The following is a 19,224-nucleotide window of genomic DNA, read 5'->3' as shown; positions in this document are numbered from 1 at the left end:
TCAAGGATAGAAACCCTCTTCAGGGAGTCCCTCTAACTCTAAAGTTCTAAGCCTGACCTATAATTGTTCTTGTTGTTCAGAGGAGATTATGATGAGCAATAATGGGTGTGGCTAGGAATGGCCAGTTTTAATCTCCTAACTGCATTTATAATTGCAGACCCAACAGGCAAATAAAACATGGGGCAGAGCTTCCTGTCTATTCACTGGAAATCCAGCCATGGATATCTGTTTGAGACGGTATACATTTCAAAGCAGCAGATGTGTAACTTCTATGAATATAACCTAGAACCCCCAGGTAAACATCTTCTTTCCTTTTACTTGTTTCCATATTCTGGAAATAGCTTTTTTGTTCCATTGGATTAGGACCTATCTTACTTTTCAACAACTTCCCTCTTCCTCAGTCTGGGTCTCACCAGGATTGGCTTGGCTGGGATGTGTCTCCCAATAGGGAGAGACCTCCATGAAAGTTTTTCATCTCATTCCCCCACTCCCAACTCCCCAGCCCCACTGCTCCCACCAACAATTTCTTTGGATTTGAAGCCATCCTGTGTTTTGGCATTAATGCCCTACCTTCAGGGCTAAACAGACCTTCCACATCCTCCCTCTTTGATATATCCTCCCTGTTGACTTTTTAGGACTTCAGGATAATTCAAAGTGATGGGGGATTAAACAAATCTGGGTGGCCAAACTCCATTATCACTATGGCTCCTGCCATCCCTTCAGTTAATTTTTACAACAGATTCACCTCTGCCACGTGGTACCAAGAGCAGGTTTAATGGAGCATTAGATACTTATATTTATCCTAGGATTTAACTGAGGATGGGTAATTCTACTCATACTTGCTCTTGGATAGAAGAAAGATCAATAGTCCCAGGGTCTGTGCTATGTAAATATAAGCAAGTCATTCATTTATTCAGGGTTTCACTTTGCTCCTATGTGAAAGAGCAGTAACAGCTGGGAGGCTGTTGAAATTCATTCCAACTTAAAAAAAAAAAAAAAGCACTGAGAAAATTTGAAAAATATATCCATATTAGGAAATGCATGTTTTATGGTATTGACTTGTTGCTAATGGTGTGATTTCTACTGAAATGGGGAAGTTGGTTTTTACAGTTGGAGTCAGGAAGTAGTTTATATCCTCTGTAGGGTTTAGAGTTTCTGGAAGATAATGGTCACTGATGTGATCTGTGATAGCACTTAAGTGTTGAAGAAACCAATCTATTAATTCACTTAAGGAATAGATATTAGGCCCCTATTATGCTCTTCGAGAACAATAATATTTGTCTCTATTTTGCAGGTGAGAACATTAAGGCACCAGATGGTTAAAGGGACTATTCGAGGCAACCTCACAGTTTTGACCAAGGAGGAAGGGGAAGGGCAGCAGGGCCCAAAGAGCTGTGTCCAGAACAATTAAAAACTTTGCAATTCTCGGTTCCATGATTTGAATCCTGAATGTGTGATTCTCTGGCTAAAAATGCAACTGTTGAAGTCGAATACTCATTATTAACTAACTGCCTTGTTAATTCATAGTGTTAAGTTATTGATCAGACATAAGAACTTAATGATATTTTTTAAATACTTGATTTATTGTTTTGCTTGTTTGAAAATACTTATAGCGTTTTCCTCACACTTCTAGGTAATCCTCACCAGAAGGACAACATCCAATATTTTTCCACAATGCATCCAATATTTCTCCCCCTTTAATTTCCCTTCCGTTCTTACCAGATGAGTTGCAATATCAAACTTCCATTCATGATGGGGATTCGAGCTGTGAAGACTGACAGTCCAGGTAAGAAAATGTGTCCTGCTGATGTATATCCCAGTTTAGAGACCTCCCTGCCTACCTTCTTTCAGGAGGATCCCTCAGGTGTGGTTCAGTTAGTAACCCCCTAAAGCCTACTCTGTGTTATGTGCCCACTAAACCTCAAAACTCTCAGATCTGTTAGGGTCCCTCACTGTTCAATGTTCCTAACTTGGGAGGCAAATGACCATATTCTCAGGTCTGATTTTACTGCATTTACCTCACATTTTGGTTCCCTAACTAGATATCCCCTCGCAGCGTTGGCAAAGCAAAGCAACTGGCAAGGTGTTCGGCAAACTTCTTCCACGTTCCATACGAGTTAAAGCTCTATATCCTCGCCAACATTTGCCATGGTCCATTGTTTCTATTTTTAGCCACTATAAAAGGCTTGTAATAGGATTGCACTCTAGTCTTAATCTACATCTCCCTAATGCTTAATTATGTTGAGCATCTTTTCAAGTTCTTATTTTCCATATCTACATCTATATCTACTTCTATGTCTATATCTATGTCTATGTCTCTATCTACCTCTATGTCTATATCTTCGTCTATGTCTATATCTTCGTCTATATCTACGTCTATATCTATATCTTCTTTGGTGAAGTGACTTGATTATATATATGATCAAGTCCTTTATCAGACATATGATTTGCAAACATCTTTTGTTGGCTGTAGGCTGTCTTTCCATTCTCTTAACAGGATTTTTCAAAGAGCACATGTCTTAAAATTTGATGAATCCAAATTACCAATTTTTTATTTTTGCATATTATGCTTTTGATGTTATATCTAAGAAGACTTTGCCTAACCCAAGGTCACAAAAGTCTCCAATGTTCTAGAGGTTTAGAAGTTGTGTAGCTTTAGGTTTTAAATTTAGATCTATGATCCATTTGGAGTTATTTTTTCTATATTCTACGTGATATATCAAACTTCATTTTTTGCATATGGATATTTACTTGTTCCAGAGCTATTTGTTGAAGATTATCCTTTCTCCACTCATTTCCTTTGTGCCTCATTAAAAATCAGTTGTCACATACATGTGATCTACTTCTGGACCCTCTGTTCTGATCCAATGATCTATTTGCCTATCTTGATGCCAATTATGGCACTGTTTTCATTACTGTAACTTTATCATAAGTTTTTAAATCAGGTGGTACTACTCCTCCAACCTTGCTCTTCTGTTTCAGAGTTACTTGGGCTATTTTGAGCCATTTGCATTTCCATTTGAATTTTACAGTCAAATGATCACTTCTACAAAAAGCTGCCCAGGGACACCATCCTGCTTCTCTGTGCTCCTCTGCCCTGTCACAGCTGAACTCAGGGAGATAAGCAGGGCAAGGGGAGGGCATACCTCATCTGTTCCTCATATCTGGGATATCATTGTCCTTCATTGTCTGATATCCACTGTATTAAGAAAAACATCATTTCACGCATTTTGTCTTTTTCTTTGGTTATTTCAGGCAGGAGTGTGAATCTAGTCCCTTAACTCCATCTTAGCTGTCAGCAGACTTGTGGTTACATTTATTTGTTGTCTTTTAGATTAAGGCATTGACCTATGTACAGAAAAGACATGATGTCTGAAATTTGCTTCAACATACTCCTGACATCAGAAAATGTGTGAGGTATAAATGAAACACCATTGGCTCCTAGTTGATAACTGTTCATACTGGGTGATGAGTATACTGAAACTAATTATACAGTATGGAGGTTCCTTAAAAAACTAAAAATAGAGCTACCATACGACACAGCAACCCCGCTCCTAGGCATATATCTGGAGAAAACCATAATTTGAAAGGGTACATGCACCCTGATGTTCATTGCAGCACTATTTACAATAGCCAGGACATGGAAGCAACCTAAATGTCCATCAGCAGAGGAACGGATAAAGAAGATGTGGCACATATATACAACAGAATATTACTCAGCCATAAAAAGGATAAAAAATAGTGCCATTTGCAGAGATGTGGATGGACCTAGAGATTGTCATACAGAGTGAAGTAAGTCAGAAAGAGAAAAACAAATATTGTATAATATCACTTATATGTGGAACCTAGGAAAATGGTAGAGATGAACTTATTTGCAAAGCAGAAATAGAGTCAGAGATGTAGAGAACAAACTTATGGTTACCAAGGGGGGAAGGGATGAACTGTGAGATTGGGACTGACACATATACACTATTATGTATAAAATAGATAACTAATAAGAACCTATTGTATAGCACAGGGTACTCTACTCAGTGCTCTGTGGTGACCTAAATGGGAAAGAAATCTAAAATATAGCGGATATATGTATAAGTATGACTGATTCACTTTGCTATACAGGAAGAAACTAACACAAAATTGTAAAGCAACTATACTCCAATAAAACTTAATTAAAAAAATAATCATACTTAAAAAAAGGTTTTTGTATGGGCTTGATTTTTTCCATAAAAAGTTTCCAATGTAAAGGTCTTAATACCTGCCTCTGTCATGAGATTGTTGTGAGGATTAAATGTGGAATTATATGTAGAGTGCTTAGCACTATGCTTAGAACTTAATGAAGAGTAGCTATTAATACTACATATGGGATGAAAGCAACCATCAAAGATATACAGAAGTCTGAGTTTAAAAACTTTCATACAGAAACTAACACAACATTGTAAATCAACTATACTCCAATAAAAATTAATTTAAAACAACTTTCATAAAAAACTGATAAAAGCCTTTTCATTAAGTATGATTGCAGCAGTGGTCTCTGGGTCAATAGAGATTCAGTTTAGGTGTCTGCCCCTCCAGGATGTCTCCCAAAGCCACCAACTAGATTCAGTGCCTTCTCTCTCAATTGCCCTAACAACCTATTCCATTCACTCCCAAAGCACTTAGATATGGCCTGATGGCTCTCCATTTATGTGTCTGTCTCCCATCTCCTTATACCTCCTTACATTCTTCTCTGTATCCTTAGAGTTCAGCATACAGAAGACACTCAAAACATGCTTGTTGAACTGGTTGACATCGTCTTCTCACCTGCCCATCTCTGGGACCCTCTCCTTTGTGTACACTTGGCTCCTGCCTCTATGCACAGTCGGCCCTGGGTTGATGCTTTCCTGTTACAGGGCCTTGGCCTTCAATTTCTGCCTATGTACTTTCCCCAGCCCAGTATAAGAAGTGGGTATCTTTTCAATTAATTGTACTACCACAGTGCTCTGTGTCTCTCCAATCTTTCTCCAAAGACCTCCTCCTAAGTGGTGGCTTGTTTGAGCCAGGCAGCCAGCACTCATGGTCACAGGAAGGAGACGGCACCAAGGAAAGGGCACTGAGGGTGAGCACAGACCTGCCTGTTGCTTTCAGGCTAATCCAGAGCCTCTCATCCTCTTAGCCTGCATGCAGGTCGACCAAGGTGAAATATTCAACCAAGAAATGAAAGAACTTAGAACCATAGGCTGTTAGGACTGGAAGGGCCTTTGAGATCCTTGAGCCTGGTAGTTTGTTCAAATTTTCTTCTGAAAGAGGATAACATTCTTAAAAACAACGACAACAAAAAGATTTTGTTTCCTATCCCCATCCCTGACATGGAGCTATTCTGGTTGAAAGGGTTGGAAGGAACAGTCCTGCTCTCATTCCCCCTCTGCACACACACTCTCTCTCTCTCTCTCTCTCTCTCTCTCACACACACACACACACACACACACACACACACACACACACCTTGGTAGCCAAAAGTATCTCTGAAGAATCCTTAGGTCACTGAGGAACAAGAGCACAATTTGAAAATCATTGGTCAAGTTAAACATTTTCACTTTGAGGAAAGTCATAAGGGGATGTTGGGTCTGGGACCCAAAGCCTAGAATTCCTGGTTTCCTTTCTTTCTATTAATTAATCTACAACTGCCACCCCTGACAAAAACAACAGAATGCTCCATAGATGTGTCTATCATCCGAATGTCAGAGCTGTAGAAATCTTCCCAGCGTGGATCCAATTTTAGCAGAAGTGTTGCTGGAACAATCCCTGCCTTCAGGAATGAATCAGAGGGAAGGATAAAAAGGCAGAACAAGAGGATTTTTAGGATAGTGAAAAATACTCTGTACGATAATATCAGGATGGATACATGTCATTCTACATTTGAAACCCACAGAATGAACAGCACTGAGAATGAATCCTAATGTAAACTGAAGACTTTGGGTGATTATGATGGGTCAATGTAAGTTCATCAATTGTAACAAGGGTGCCACCCTGGCGGGGGACGTTGATAATGCGGAGGGGCTATGCATGTGTCAGGTAGGGGATATATAAGAAATCTCTGTATCTTCTTAATTTTGCTGTCAACCTAAACTGCTCTACAAAAATAAAGTCGTTTAAATAAAGAATGAATTGGAAATGTTTTCAGCTTTTCTCAGAAAGAAAAGTGCATGATATCCAGATTAAGGTCATTTGAAAAGCTGAGACAGAGAACTATCTCATGCTTGGGAGGCCAGAAAGCATCAGAATCTGTATTGTGTGTATCTGTGAGCGGTTTTACAGCACCATCCAGTGGCACAAAGCAATTCTGTCACTAAAGCTCAGAAACGGGGTTCAATAATTTTTACTTCTTAACAAATTCAATCAACAAGTATTTATTTGAAAGCCTTTGATATGCGTGGCTTTACTCTAGTCACTGGGGGTATAACAAGTGTTATTTACAAAAACTTATACACTGATTTCAGAAAGATCTGTCTATGTTAGTTTATAGGCATCCCTAATCTGCTGTCTTCACTACAAAAAGGTGAGCCAGGCTTCTGACAAGTCGCTAAGACAGATTTCCCTCCTCACTCCTTAATCTGTGATCCAAAGCGATCTCAGGCCTTCTCAGAGCCCACAAAATTGAGACCTTTTAAACCCCAAGCTCCTGATGTGGACATTTCTGGGCAAGCAAGACTTTTGCAAAATTTCCCTTGGAATATTACCAGCCAGTTGTTGTTGTCAATCTAAGAATGCAAATGTATATGCTTTCTTGAGTCTTGGAGAGTAAAGCATCTAGATCTGGGTCATTCCCATGGAATCCTAGAATGAGGTAAATTATTATGTGTCCAGGACACAAAAAGTTATCTGATCAATTGTTAAATTTTCTTTCCTTCCAATTTATCACCCCAGCTTGTGAGTGCTGATCAGATTCAAGTTGGAAAGAACTGTGGTTTGAACCCCAAACGGGTGGAGAAAGTGTCTTTGCTGAATATCCTGGATTGCTTAGACAGGCCAAGCAGTCTGCTGCTAGGAGAGCTCTTATTTTGCCATTTTCTCTCAATTTTTTTCTGAGTCTAATTCACAGACCATTGGGTAAACCTGAAAAGTTTCTTTGTTCCTAGTGATCAGTTCTAATTCTTTTATTAAATTTGTTTTTCAATTGCAGAAATAACTTGGACAAGTCATTTCTCCCCTCTAACCTTCATTTCTTTCATTAGAAAATCAAAGAGTCTGGAATGATTGCACGTAGATAACCAGAAGTTGTGTTATATTCCTGGAGAATGCATGCAAAAATTTTTTAGAGTTTCAGACAACCCACACTCAGTCTGCCTAGAAAATTTTACCTTATGAAAGGAAGATGTGGTTATCAATTTCTGGCAATATGGTCGACTAGTTACTTTAAAGTGCCTTCCAGATAAAATATAATTAGATGATGAATTACACAAACACAGTAAACTAATGTTAATGCATTGTAGCACTTATTAGAGTGAAGGGAAATTTATGAGGGTCTAAGAATTAAATAAACAGTAATAGTAACAGTAAGCAAGAAGTAAGCGAGCAGAGGAGGGAGCTGTAAGATGAGAAGGTCTGGAAGAAAATGTTCACATCCTTGCAATCAACATGTCCAACATAGGCTCTTGGGATTCTCATAGATTTCATTCAATAAAATATAATCCACAATTTTTTTAAAAACCCACAAAACATACAAGGAATAATTGAGAGGCAGCAGAAACAATAAAGACTTAGACCTTCCAAAGACGGCAGATATTGTAATGATATGATGAAAATGTGAGATAACCATGTGCAAACGGTTCAAAGAAATCAGAGAGAAAATAAAAAATAAGGAACAAGACCCAGAATACTAAAAAAGATAAGGCAGGTTTTAGAACTAAATAAGATTTGTAGATTTCAAATACACACACAGATCTCAGTGGTTGAGTGAAACAGAAAGTTAAACAGACTTGAAGAGACAATGAGCTGGAAAATATAATTTGAAGGAATTACCTATAATGCAGCCCAGAGAGATAAAGAGGTGGTATATATGAATAAAAGACCAAGAGACACAGATCTTGAAAAGCAAATTCTAACATAACTAACCAGAGCCTCACAAGTAAAAATTGGTGTGCAAGTGGGAGGGGGACTTGAAGAATAGCCATTGAGAGGGTGGGCCCTGGAGCCACAAGGCCAGAACTCACAAGCTGGCGCTACCATTTCTCAGCTACGTGATTAGAGGCAAGTAACATAAGCTCATTGTGGCTATTAAATAGGGATAATAGGAGTCTCTATGGTGTCGTAAGCACTAAATTAGTTATTACATGAAAACACATAGAATATTGCTTTACACAAAAATGTTTAAAAAAATTCTTGCCCAGTACTTCAGTATTTTTTTTCCAGCCAAAGACATGAAGATGTTGTATCTCTGTTTGTTCCTCTGAATCTCATTATAAGTTTTGCTTTATAACAATTGGTTATAACCACCTGAGGGCTCCCTTTTGAATTGATGACCAAGATCAAGCTAATTCATTTCTAGCTGAATGTATAAAAAGTAAAAGAAAATAAAAAAATTTTAAACAGAGCAAACAGGTGTTTAGTAATGGAAGCTATAGCACTTTAGCAGTGCATTAGAAAAGTGGCAATGTCTGTTATAAAGACTGACAGAACAACTTAAGAAATGAAGTATGTCCCTGCAAGTAGGAGCTCACAGTCTTTTACTAGTATCAAAAGAAAAAGAAAAAAAAATAAGGTGTACAATGTCCTGTGTTTTTATCTGGAAGGCAAATTATATAAGTAGGAACAAGCTTACCCTTTGGGGAGAAATGTTTAGTCAAATACCACAGTTTTTATCCAAGTTCTTTTGCTTCAATCTGTAGCAAGTAGAGTCTTCCCTCAAAGACTGTGTATTGTTTCTAGGGCTGTTGTAACAAATACCACAGGTTGAGTGGCTTAAACAAGAGAAATTTATTTTCTCACCATCCTGGAAGCTAGAGTTATAGAGCAAGTTGTCAGCAGGTTTGGTTTCTTCAAGACCTCCCTCCATGGCCTCAGATGGCCTACAGATGGCTGTCTTCTCCACATCTTTACAAGGTCGTCCTTCTGTGTAGTATGTGTCTAAGTCTCCTCTTAGAAGGATACCAGTAATATTGGATTAGGACCTACCCTAATGAGCTCATTTTAACTTAATTAGCTCTTCAAAGACTCTATCTCCAAATGCAGTCACATTGAAATACTGGAAGTTAGAAATTCAACCCATGAACTTTGGATGGACACAATTGCCCATACCAGTTGGTGCCATACATCTAAATAAATAACTTGACCGGGAAAAACTGGTTACATCCGACTAAAAGGCGAAGCTTATTTGAACATCCACCTTGTTCTCATCAGGAAACTGAACACAATGGACTACTCAAAAAAGAATAACCAGTCCTTAGATTTAGGAGATGATCAGCCACGAGGGAGAATTTGCTCACAAATTCTTTACCCTGACTCTTGGAATCTCCTGGATTCCTTGCTTCAAAGCCAGGTCTTATGTTTTCAATGGATACAGTTCCCAGAGAACCCTGGAAACACCATGAAATAATGCTTCCCTACAGTTTCTTATCAAGGGAAGGTGGCTAGAAAGTCAACAGATTGAGGTGCTTCGCTTGATATCTTAACATCCAATTCTTTAACAAAGCCTCTATATAGTGCATTTGTGTGTGTGTATGTGTGTGTTCTTCCTTTCTCTTATGGGACAAAATATACATAACACAAAATTTACCATTTTGACCATTTTAAGTGTACATACAATTGAGTGGTATTAAGTATATTAACACTTTTGTGCACCATCACCATCAGCTATCTCTAGAAATTTGTGAGTTAAGTTTTATTTGGGGCAAAATGAGGACTATAGCCTGGGAAATAGCCTCTCAGATAGCTTTGAGGAACTTCTCTGAAGGTGTGGGTGCAGTCAGTATATATGTGATTTTGGTGAAAGGGGATACATGCAAGCAAGCACACATTTTTTGCAGGAGGTTATACTGCTCGTCACGAGGAGCAGATGTCTCTGTTAATGATTTCAGTGCTTTTCTAGATGTGAGAAGATGCAAGAATTTGGGCTCATAAAATCTTCTCTGGAAAATATCTAACTATCTGAAGGCCTGTTCTACCAGAGCACAGAGTGCCTCATTCCTGATTTCTACCCCGAACTCACTTCGGGGTGAGTTGAAGGTCAACAACTACAGTAGCTAGTGACTTAATCCTTGTAGAGGCAGATGACAAGTGCCAGTTTTTCATTGGCATCATCATCCCAAAATGAAACTTTATTCTCATTAAACAATAGTTTTCCACTCTTCCCTCCCTGCTCTCAGCCCCTGATAACCACTATTCTACTTTCTGTCTCTGTAAATTTAGTCAAATTCTGGGTACCTCTTACAAGTGGAATTACATCACATTTGCTCTTTTGTGCTTATTTAACTTAAAGTTTTTAACGTTCATGAATGTTGTAGCATATATTAGAATTTCATTTCTTTGTAAGGCTGAATAGTATTCCATGGTATGTGTATACCACATTTTACTTAACCATTCATCCATCAATGGACATTTGGGCTTGTGGCCTAGTAAGAAATACATTTAGTCTTTGTCCCTTGCTCCTGGCACAAAGCTCCTGAAGCTCTTGGAATGTCCTGAGTGGCAGGAGTGTTTTTTGTCATTCACTTTTGAGCACATCTAAATTTATGCTAATGAAATGACTTAGGGTGGGGCCCCTAGATAGCCTCTGGATGGGGCTGGTCACCAAAAAGAAAAAGTGAGTAGAGGTTTGGAACTTTCAGCCTCACCCACTGCCCACTGGTAAAGGGGGAAGGAGGTTAAAACTCGATAAAACCTCTTAACCAACTTGGAAGAGGGCCCTCATCAGAACTTGAGCATACTGGTCCCCTGATCTTGGACTTCCAGCCTCCAGAACTGGGAGAAATAAATTTTTGTTGTTTATGAGCCACCCAGTCTATGGTAATTTGTTATAACCTCTCGAACAGATGAAGACAGGTTCCTTATCTGTAGAATGGAGATATAATTGTAGCTGCCTCAGAGGGGTGTGAAGATTAGACGGTTTGCCTGTATATCATCGATTCTAAGAGCACTTTTTTTGTCTTGTTTTAACATCTTAAAGTCAGGATGTACTGACAATGAGTGGGGCTCCCACCCGCTGGCGTCCACACTGTGGTTCTGATGAAATTATAATCAGGTGCTCCTGGGCTAAGGCTGCTGTTGAGGCGGGGAGACAGGACCCTTGCGATCGCTCCAGGTGTCAGGCCACAAGCCATCTCAGGATGACTTTAGGAGCAACGTGCCTCTTGATTGTTGGAAAATGCTCTTCTAGTAAGGTGCCGGAAGCTCCAGTGTCAAAACTGGAAAATGGGTGTCAGGGGCTGGAAGAAAATCCTGGAACAGGAATTCTGAAGTGGGGACCCTCAAGAGTTACTAAGAAGAGACAGTCTCCAAAGATAAATGAGTTTTAGAAAGACATTAACTAATTTATTTCACTTGTATTTTCCTGTTTAATGTGTGAACAATTGTGATCTCTGATTAAAAAAATCCATTAAGTGCCATCTTTGATTAGTATAAAATAAAATCCAGAATGCAAGAAAGCATTGTTCATATTCAATTAGTAGCGTATTTTCCCCTAGTGGCGCATAAAACAGTAATGTATCTTACAAATGATGCATCCTAGCATCAATGAAGTATAGTGGAATCTTCTATTAGAAGAGTGCCTATTTCTAAGTAAAAGAAGTCAGTCTGTAAAGCTATATACTGTATGATTCCAAATTTATGACATTCCGAAAGAGGCAAAACTCTGGAGACAGTAAAAGCATCAGTAGCTGCCAGGGCTTCGGCGGAGGGAGGGATAGATAGGTGAAGCACAGAGGACTTTTAGAGCAGTGAAACTACTCTGTATGGTACCATAATCCCAGTTATGTGTAATTATACATTTGACCCAAACCATAGAAAGTACAACACCAAGAGTGAACTCTAATGTGAAGTATGAACTTTGGTTCAGTTTAGTTGAACATTTACAGACAATGTAGCTCCATCAGTTATAATAAATGGACCCTCTGGTGGGGTATGTTGATAATGGGGAAGGCATACCCATGCTGTAAGGGGTAGTCTCTGTACCTTTTGCTTGATTTTGCTGTGAACCTAAAACTGTTCTAAAAACTAAAATCTATTAAAAAAAAAAAAGCTTAGGTCTTGGAATACACTGTAGATTTCTAAGAACATTTTTCTAGTTATTTTTTTCCATTCCATTGTCTCATTCATTCCCCATGACAGATGCAAAAATATAAGTAAGCACAAACACTGAGGAGATGTTAAAATACCTCTGGGTTGAGAAGAGAGAGTTCTAAGAAATTCAGAAGAGAACCTGGTGAGGGGCTTTGAAATGTGGCACTGATCTCTGTCCTTCCTTCAATGTCAAAGCGGTGGATGTAAGGGATGATAATGCACTCAGAGAAATGTGAGGGTGTTAGACTAGTGAAGGCCTATGCTCGGCTTCCCACCTGTACTGGGAGGGGGGAGAAGCTGGGGAGTTTTCCACATCATCATGGTTATGGGAGTAGAGCGGAGATGCAGTGTGAGGATCCCAGGCCAATGAGCCAGGGGTGGACTCTGAGCTCCTTCACTCAGTGAGAGCAGCAAAATATTTCTGGTGTAGCCAAGAGGATGTGGATGTGACACTGAAAGATGGAGGAGCTGGGGGTACCCGGGAGCTAGGACAATTCCTCCATCATGTAATTGTCAGGAGGCTCTGAGGGCAGCCAGAAACCTAGGTGCCATATCAGAGGAAAAATGATTGAGGAAAAAGTGTGCAGGGACAATACTTTCCTTAAATCATCTAAAAAAGCCTAAGTTGTCAAAGTTTACTCTGAATTGGCCACATGTGTCCCATTACTGATGGAGCAAGGGCTTAAGGAAGAAACTGGGTCTAGTTCTCAGGGAAAAAAAATTTTATTTCCTATACATATCTAAGCATATGGCTTGAAAATTCTTACCAGTTATATGTATATATCCTTAGAAAAGTCATTAATTTGGAGGAATGGTGGCTGGGGAGCAGTGTAATCTAAACCTATAATGTAAAGGAAAATTTCTTCAACTATTAAGAAGTTTCCCTGATCTTGCAGTCATTTTCTTAGAGAAATCTAGACAAAAGTTTTATCATAAAAGAATAACATTAGCTCCCTTTTGGATGTTTGCTTCCAAAGAGATTCAAAATTACATTATTTTAATTTGGTGATGCACCCATTTTTATTGTGTTCGTTAAGGGATGGGGGACACCAGCCAGTTCTTTCTGCCGTGGATGCATTAACATACTGAGGAAATACTCAGGGAAGCTTGTTTCCCTTAAAAAATAAAAAGTCTGAACTCCTTCCAATTATATAGAAATTCTGGCAGAAGACTGAGGGGCACCAAGGACATGCAGATAAATAGATTTGAGAAAGTTTTATGGGATAATCTCTAAAAAGAAACGGCTCAAATGCTGTATGTGAAGGAAGAGGTAAATGCCAGATTGTGTGGTGAACACATGAGGGTTGCAAAAGAAGTGTGGGAGTTGATCCTTGAAATTCATGAGCAGCTCTAGACCTGCCCAGGAAGTGATGGATGGCTACGTCAACAAGAAAATGTTTCATTCTACAATAAAGAGTTGTCATATGCAAAACGTAAATGTGCAATGTTATAAGTTATGGATTTCTTGATTTCAGATTCTTTGCCATTGGCACACACAAAGCTTCATTAAGAGGTCTGTGACAAGGGTGACATGAGGCTTAGATCTCTCACTTATCTTTGCCTGGACTAGTTCTAAGCTTTCCTTTCTGTTAAATAGTAATATCACATATCCCAGAATGGAGAGTCAAGAGAGACCAGGGTAGCCACAAATATTCAGGAGCAGCACGTCTTTCCTGTCTTATGTCCTTTGCTTCAGTACACAAGTCAACTCGGGAGGTGGCCAGTTGTGGGTGATGCTGGGACTTCCTTCAGTTGCACCAGCACGCAGACGTGGTGTATTTTTTCTTCTTTAATTTTAAATCTTGTTCTCATTTGAATTACATACATTATTAGTTTAAGCAATATATTTAAATTAAAAATCATGTTTCAGACTCTATTTTTCTATCTTGTAGTCTTCACCAGTTTTCCCAATAATGTCCTTCTCTGTTCTAGGATTCAGTTCAAGATCCAATCATGCATTGCATATAGTTATCCTGTCTGAATAATCTCCTCCAATCTTCATGAAAAGAATTTTTAATAACTAAAATTTTTGATATTTAAGCTTTTTAATCTACATAAGTTAAAAACAAGAGGTTAAAAAAGCCCAGAAGTTAAGGATAGCTATTACATATGTCAAGGATGATTGAGAAACAATGATGATTGAGATCCTTAATCTAAAGAAACTAATGAATTTACATTAAATAGAATTTTTTTATAATGCACAGTCCTGTGAATTTTAACAAACACATATAGTTGTGCAAACACCACAATCAAAATATAGAACAGTTTCATCATCCACAAAAATTTCTTTATTCTCTACTCTGTAGTCACTCAGTCCCTTAAAACACCCAACCAAACTTTTCCCAAAAATACTCAGCCCATGGCAGCTACTTTATTGGAATAAAGTTGCTCATATATTCCCTTAGAATCTTTTAATATTTGTAGAATATGTAGAGGTGTCACTATTCTCATTTGTGACTTTCCCCTTTCTGATCAGACTGGCTAGAGATTAATTGACTTTTACTGATTTCAAAGAACCAGCTTTGATTTCTCTCATTTTGCTTTATATTTTGTTGATTTTTGTAGGGATCTTTAGTATTTCCTTCTATTGTTTGTTTTGGATTTAAAATATTCTTCCATTTTCTTAAAGTGGAAATTTATCTTATTGATTAGAGACCTTTCTTCTTGTCTAATATAAACATCTTAGGGTAGCAATTTCCTATCAAATACTGCTTTAGCTATATTACACAAATTTTAGTGTATTGTGTTTTAATTTTCATTCATTTAAAAATATTTTCTGATTTCCATCGTGTTTTGCTTAGAACTTAGAACTGTGTTGTTTCATTTCCAAGTTTTTCAGGGTCTTCTAGGTAGTTTTCTGTTGATGATCAATCCTATTTCTATATGATAACATGTTTTATACAATTTTAATTCTTTTAAATTAATTGAAGTTTTTTTTATGGAAACATTTTGCAGAAAAATAGTCTATCGTGTACTTCTACCTGCACTTGAAAATAATGTGTACTCTGTTGTTGTTGGAAGGAGTATTCTGCTAATGTTGATTAGATCAGGTTTGTTGATAGTGTTGTTCATATCTTCTCTATACTTACTGATATTAAAAATCCATTTGTTTATCAGTTACTGAGAGAGAAGGATTGAAGTTTCCACCTATAATGTGGATTTGTCAATTTTTTCTTTATTTTACTAGTTTTTGCTTCAGATAATTTGAAGCCCCATTGTTAAGTTCATACACATTTAGGATCGTTACGTCTTTCTGATAAATTGACCCCTTTAGCATTATGCAATGTCCCTCATTTTTCCTGGTAATATTTCTTGTTCTAAAGTCTACTTGGTCTGATATTTACCCTTTTTAGCTTTCTTTCGATCAGTGTTTTTATGGCAAATCTTTTTTCCATTCTTTTACTTTTAACCCGTATCTAAAAAAAGTTTCTTATAGAGAGCATATAGTTGAGTTGCTTGTTTATCAAGTCTGATAATTTCTTTTAGTTGTTGTTTAAACAATTTATGTTTGATGTAACAATTAATATATTTTTTATTAAAACTTATCATTTAAAAACATTTTATTTTAAGTGGTTGTTCCAAGGTTCACAATGTTCACCATTAATGAAGCATGGTTTTCCTAAACTAGTATTACACTACTTCAAGTGTTATGTAATAACCTCATAGTACATGCTCCCTAGTCCTCCCACTTATACTTGGTTCTGTCACTGTCATACATTTTACTTTTACATGTGCCATAATACATCATTATTAATTTTACTTTAGATAGTCAATTATCTTTTAGAGTGATTAAAAAGAAAATATTTACATTTATTTTCACCATTCCCAGAGATCTTCATTCTTTGTGTACATCAACTTTTCTCTCTGGTAGCACATTCCTTTGCTTGAAGAGCTGTTTTAAACATTCCTTGCAGTGCAGTTCTGCTAAGAAGAATTTTCTTGGCTTTTATTTTTCTGAAAAAGTCTTTTTTTCTCCTTCAGTTTCTAAATGTCTTTTCACTGCGTATAGGATTATAGGTTTACAGATTTTGTTTTAGCACTCCGATAATACCACTCTGTGGTTCCCAGCTTGCATAGTTTTTGATGAGGAGTCTGCTGTAATTTGGTTGGTTAGTTGGTTTCTCTATATATGTCTTATTTTCCCTGAATACCTTTACAATTTACTCTTAAACTTTCATTTCCAGTAGTTTGAATATAATGTCTCTTGATGGGGGGAAGGTGTGCATGTGTTTGGTATTTTTGTACTTAGCGTTTTCTGAGATTCTTGGATTTGTGATTTGATATCTTTCATTATTTGGGAAAATTATTGGATGTCATCTCTTCAAATACTTTTTTCCATGTCATCCTCTCTTCTCCTTCTGGAGTTCCAATTATACATATATGAGATGATAGATCTTATTCCATAGTTTCTGAATTCTCTGTTCTGTTTCCTTTTTTTACTTTGTGTTTTAGTTTGGGTAATTTCTTCAGTTTATTGATTCTTTCCTCAGGTGTATTGATTCCCCTGATGTATCCATTAGGTTGTTCTTTATCTCTGCTACCTGTATCCTTTATTTCAAGCATTTCTGTTGGCATACTATTTCAGTATTCAGTTCTCTGGGTTGATAGTCCCCATATGTTCATGCAAGTTGTGCATCTTTTCTCCTAGAGTATTTAATATATTAATCATTGTTGATTTAAATTCCTGGCTGATAGTCCCAATACTTGGGTAATTACTGGGTATGATCCTGTTGATTGTTCTGACAGTGATTATTTTTATCTTGACAGTGGTTGACACTGTTGACAGTGGTTATTTTTATCTTTTTATTGCATGTTGGATATAGTACTTAGAACAGTAGAGAGTGTAATAAATATCCATATTATTTATGCTTGCAAATAGGAATAACGTCTTCTGTTGGGGTTTGAGTCAACGTGATCAGAAATTCAGCTGGTTTCAACTTTGTTGTTGCTTTAGTGTCTCACCAGTTTCATTCCCCTAGTATTACATTGTGCTTAAGGTGGGGGCTGGTTTGCCAGATAGTTTTGTCAATGTTCCTGCTCTACTCTCAGCTTTACACCTTCCCTGTTCACCTGCATATCAGAGAAGTTGTCTCTCCTATACTCTTGCCTTTCACCCAGCAGCAGACTACTATTACTTGATACTTGGTGGTTGCTAGCACAGTAGTGGTAGTGGGATGTGGGAGGTATTCTCTGTTGCCCTGCTTCTGCCTCATTCTTAGGCAGGCTCTATATCCAAGGATCTCAGAGTTTAAACTTGGTGGTCTAGCCCTTCCACCAGAATAGGAGACCTCAAATTGTCTGAGCCAGGTCCAGTTCCCTGCCCATTCTCTAGTCATAGAGGTTTTTTTCTTTTTCCCTTCCCTCAGCCGAAATGAGTCTTCACCTGTACTCTGGGGACAAAAGTATTTGCTGCCCTTCCACTGACAACCTAAGTATTTGTTCCTTAGGGGAGAAGTGTCTGGGCAGGATTTTTTGCTTTTCTCATAACAGTGGTTTCTCCCTCTGTCCAGGCTTTCCTAAGAAAACTTAGAATTTTGTTGGATTTTCTGGAATCTTCTGTTGTTAGAAGCAACATTTTTTTCAGCTTTCTATATACTAGATGGAGACTAGAAGCCTCCAGATGTATTATTTTCAGTTGTTCTTTTGTTCATTTGTTTATTTGTTTACAAATTTGATGCATGATCACTATAAAAAGTTTAAGCCATGGTGAAAGTTACTTTAAAAAACTTAAGTTACCTGGAAATCATTTCACACAAATACAATGCCTGCAAGATTTATTTTTCCTGGTTCAGTTATAAGCTTTGGAGGAAATGGCTACGAATTCAAACAAAGGTAAAATAACTCTGGACCTCACGGTGGGGCGCTAATGCAACACTGGTTAAGGATCTGGGCATGGAAAGGTAACACCTAATTGTGGACAGGTTTTAACCTAATGGTATAGAATGAGTGTTCAACAGTGAACTATGTAGAAATGATCAAAGCATCAGTGCTAGAGCACATAGATTTCCTAGTTCTCTCTCTCTAAAAGTATCTGAGAGCAGAACCCTTCCACTGTTGTATCTCCAGCATCTGCAACAGTGCCTAGCACATAATGGTCATGCCATAATTTTTTTTTTCTATGAATAAATTAATGAATGAGAAAGCCCCATGTTTCTTACACAGTTAGTGCTGAAGCCTGAGGAAGGAGATGCTGGGCTTTCTGTTGCTTATTAGGGTTATGAAAGTTTCAGTCACTAACTGAAAAGATGAAAGAGGTATACCAAATTACATCTTAGGCTGATAGACAGATATTGTAAGTTATGCTTCTTTACTGAGATTCATGCTGTTTTGTAAACTGCATTTTCAATCCATTATTAGTTTTGGACAAATCTCTACTAAAAAGAAGCAAGTAAGAAAAATAAATTGAGAAAATTGGTGGTGGAATATAAAATAAAATAAGAAAACACAAGGAAAGAGCAATTCACCAACAAGTCTAATTAAATACATTCTATTTGTCTAGTTCTATCATAGACACTGTGGAGTATAAGTACAAAAAAATATTGAATGAGTCTCATCAGTTAGCTTCAAGAGAGCTGGGCAGAAGTTGGTAGAGAAAAAAAATTCAAGAGAAAAAAAAAAAGCCAGATCTGCACAGACCTGTGTCATATTGATAAGAAATTCAAAAAATCAAAAAGACTTAGACAAAGAAGTAAAACAAAACAACTGAGACCCATCATAGAAGGCTCCAACCCATAATAATCTATTGATCATTTTAACCCACTGAAGAATGTCTAAAAAATATTGAATTAAAAAATTAATTACCTTTTCTCTGACTAACCTATCTCTGGGTATCTAAAATATTCTCCAACAATAAGTTTTGTTTTAGTCTAAATTGCTTTTCATAGTGAAAAAAATATATTGAAAAACAGAAAGTCAGTTTCTATGCTGCCCACATTATTCTACTGTCATGGTCAGACTATGTTGCCTTGGCAACTT

The sequence above is a fragment of the Delphinapterus leucas genome, chromosome 1, assembly GCF_059928025.1.
Source record: "Delphinapterus leucas isolate spDelLeu-1000000601 "Yukka" chromosome 1, BTC_Dleu_Yukka2, whole genome shotgun sequence".
NCBI classification, from domain to species: Eukaryota; Metazoa; Chordata; class Mammalia; order Artiodactyla; family Monodontidae; genus Delphinapterus; species Delphinapterus leucas.
Note: the sequence above shows the minus strand (reverse complement) of the source record.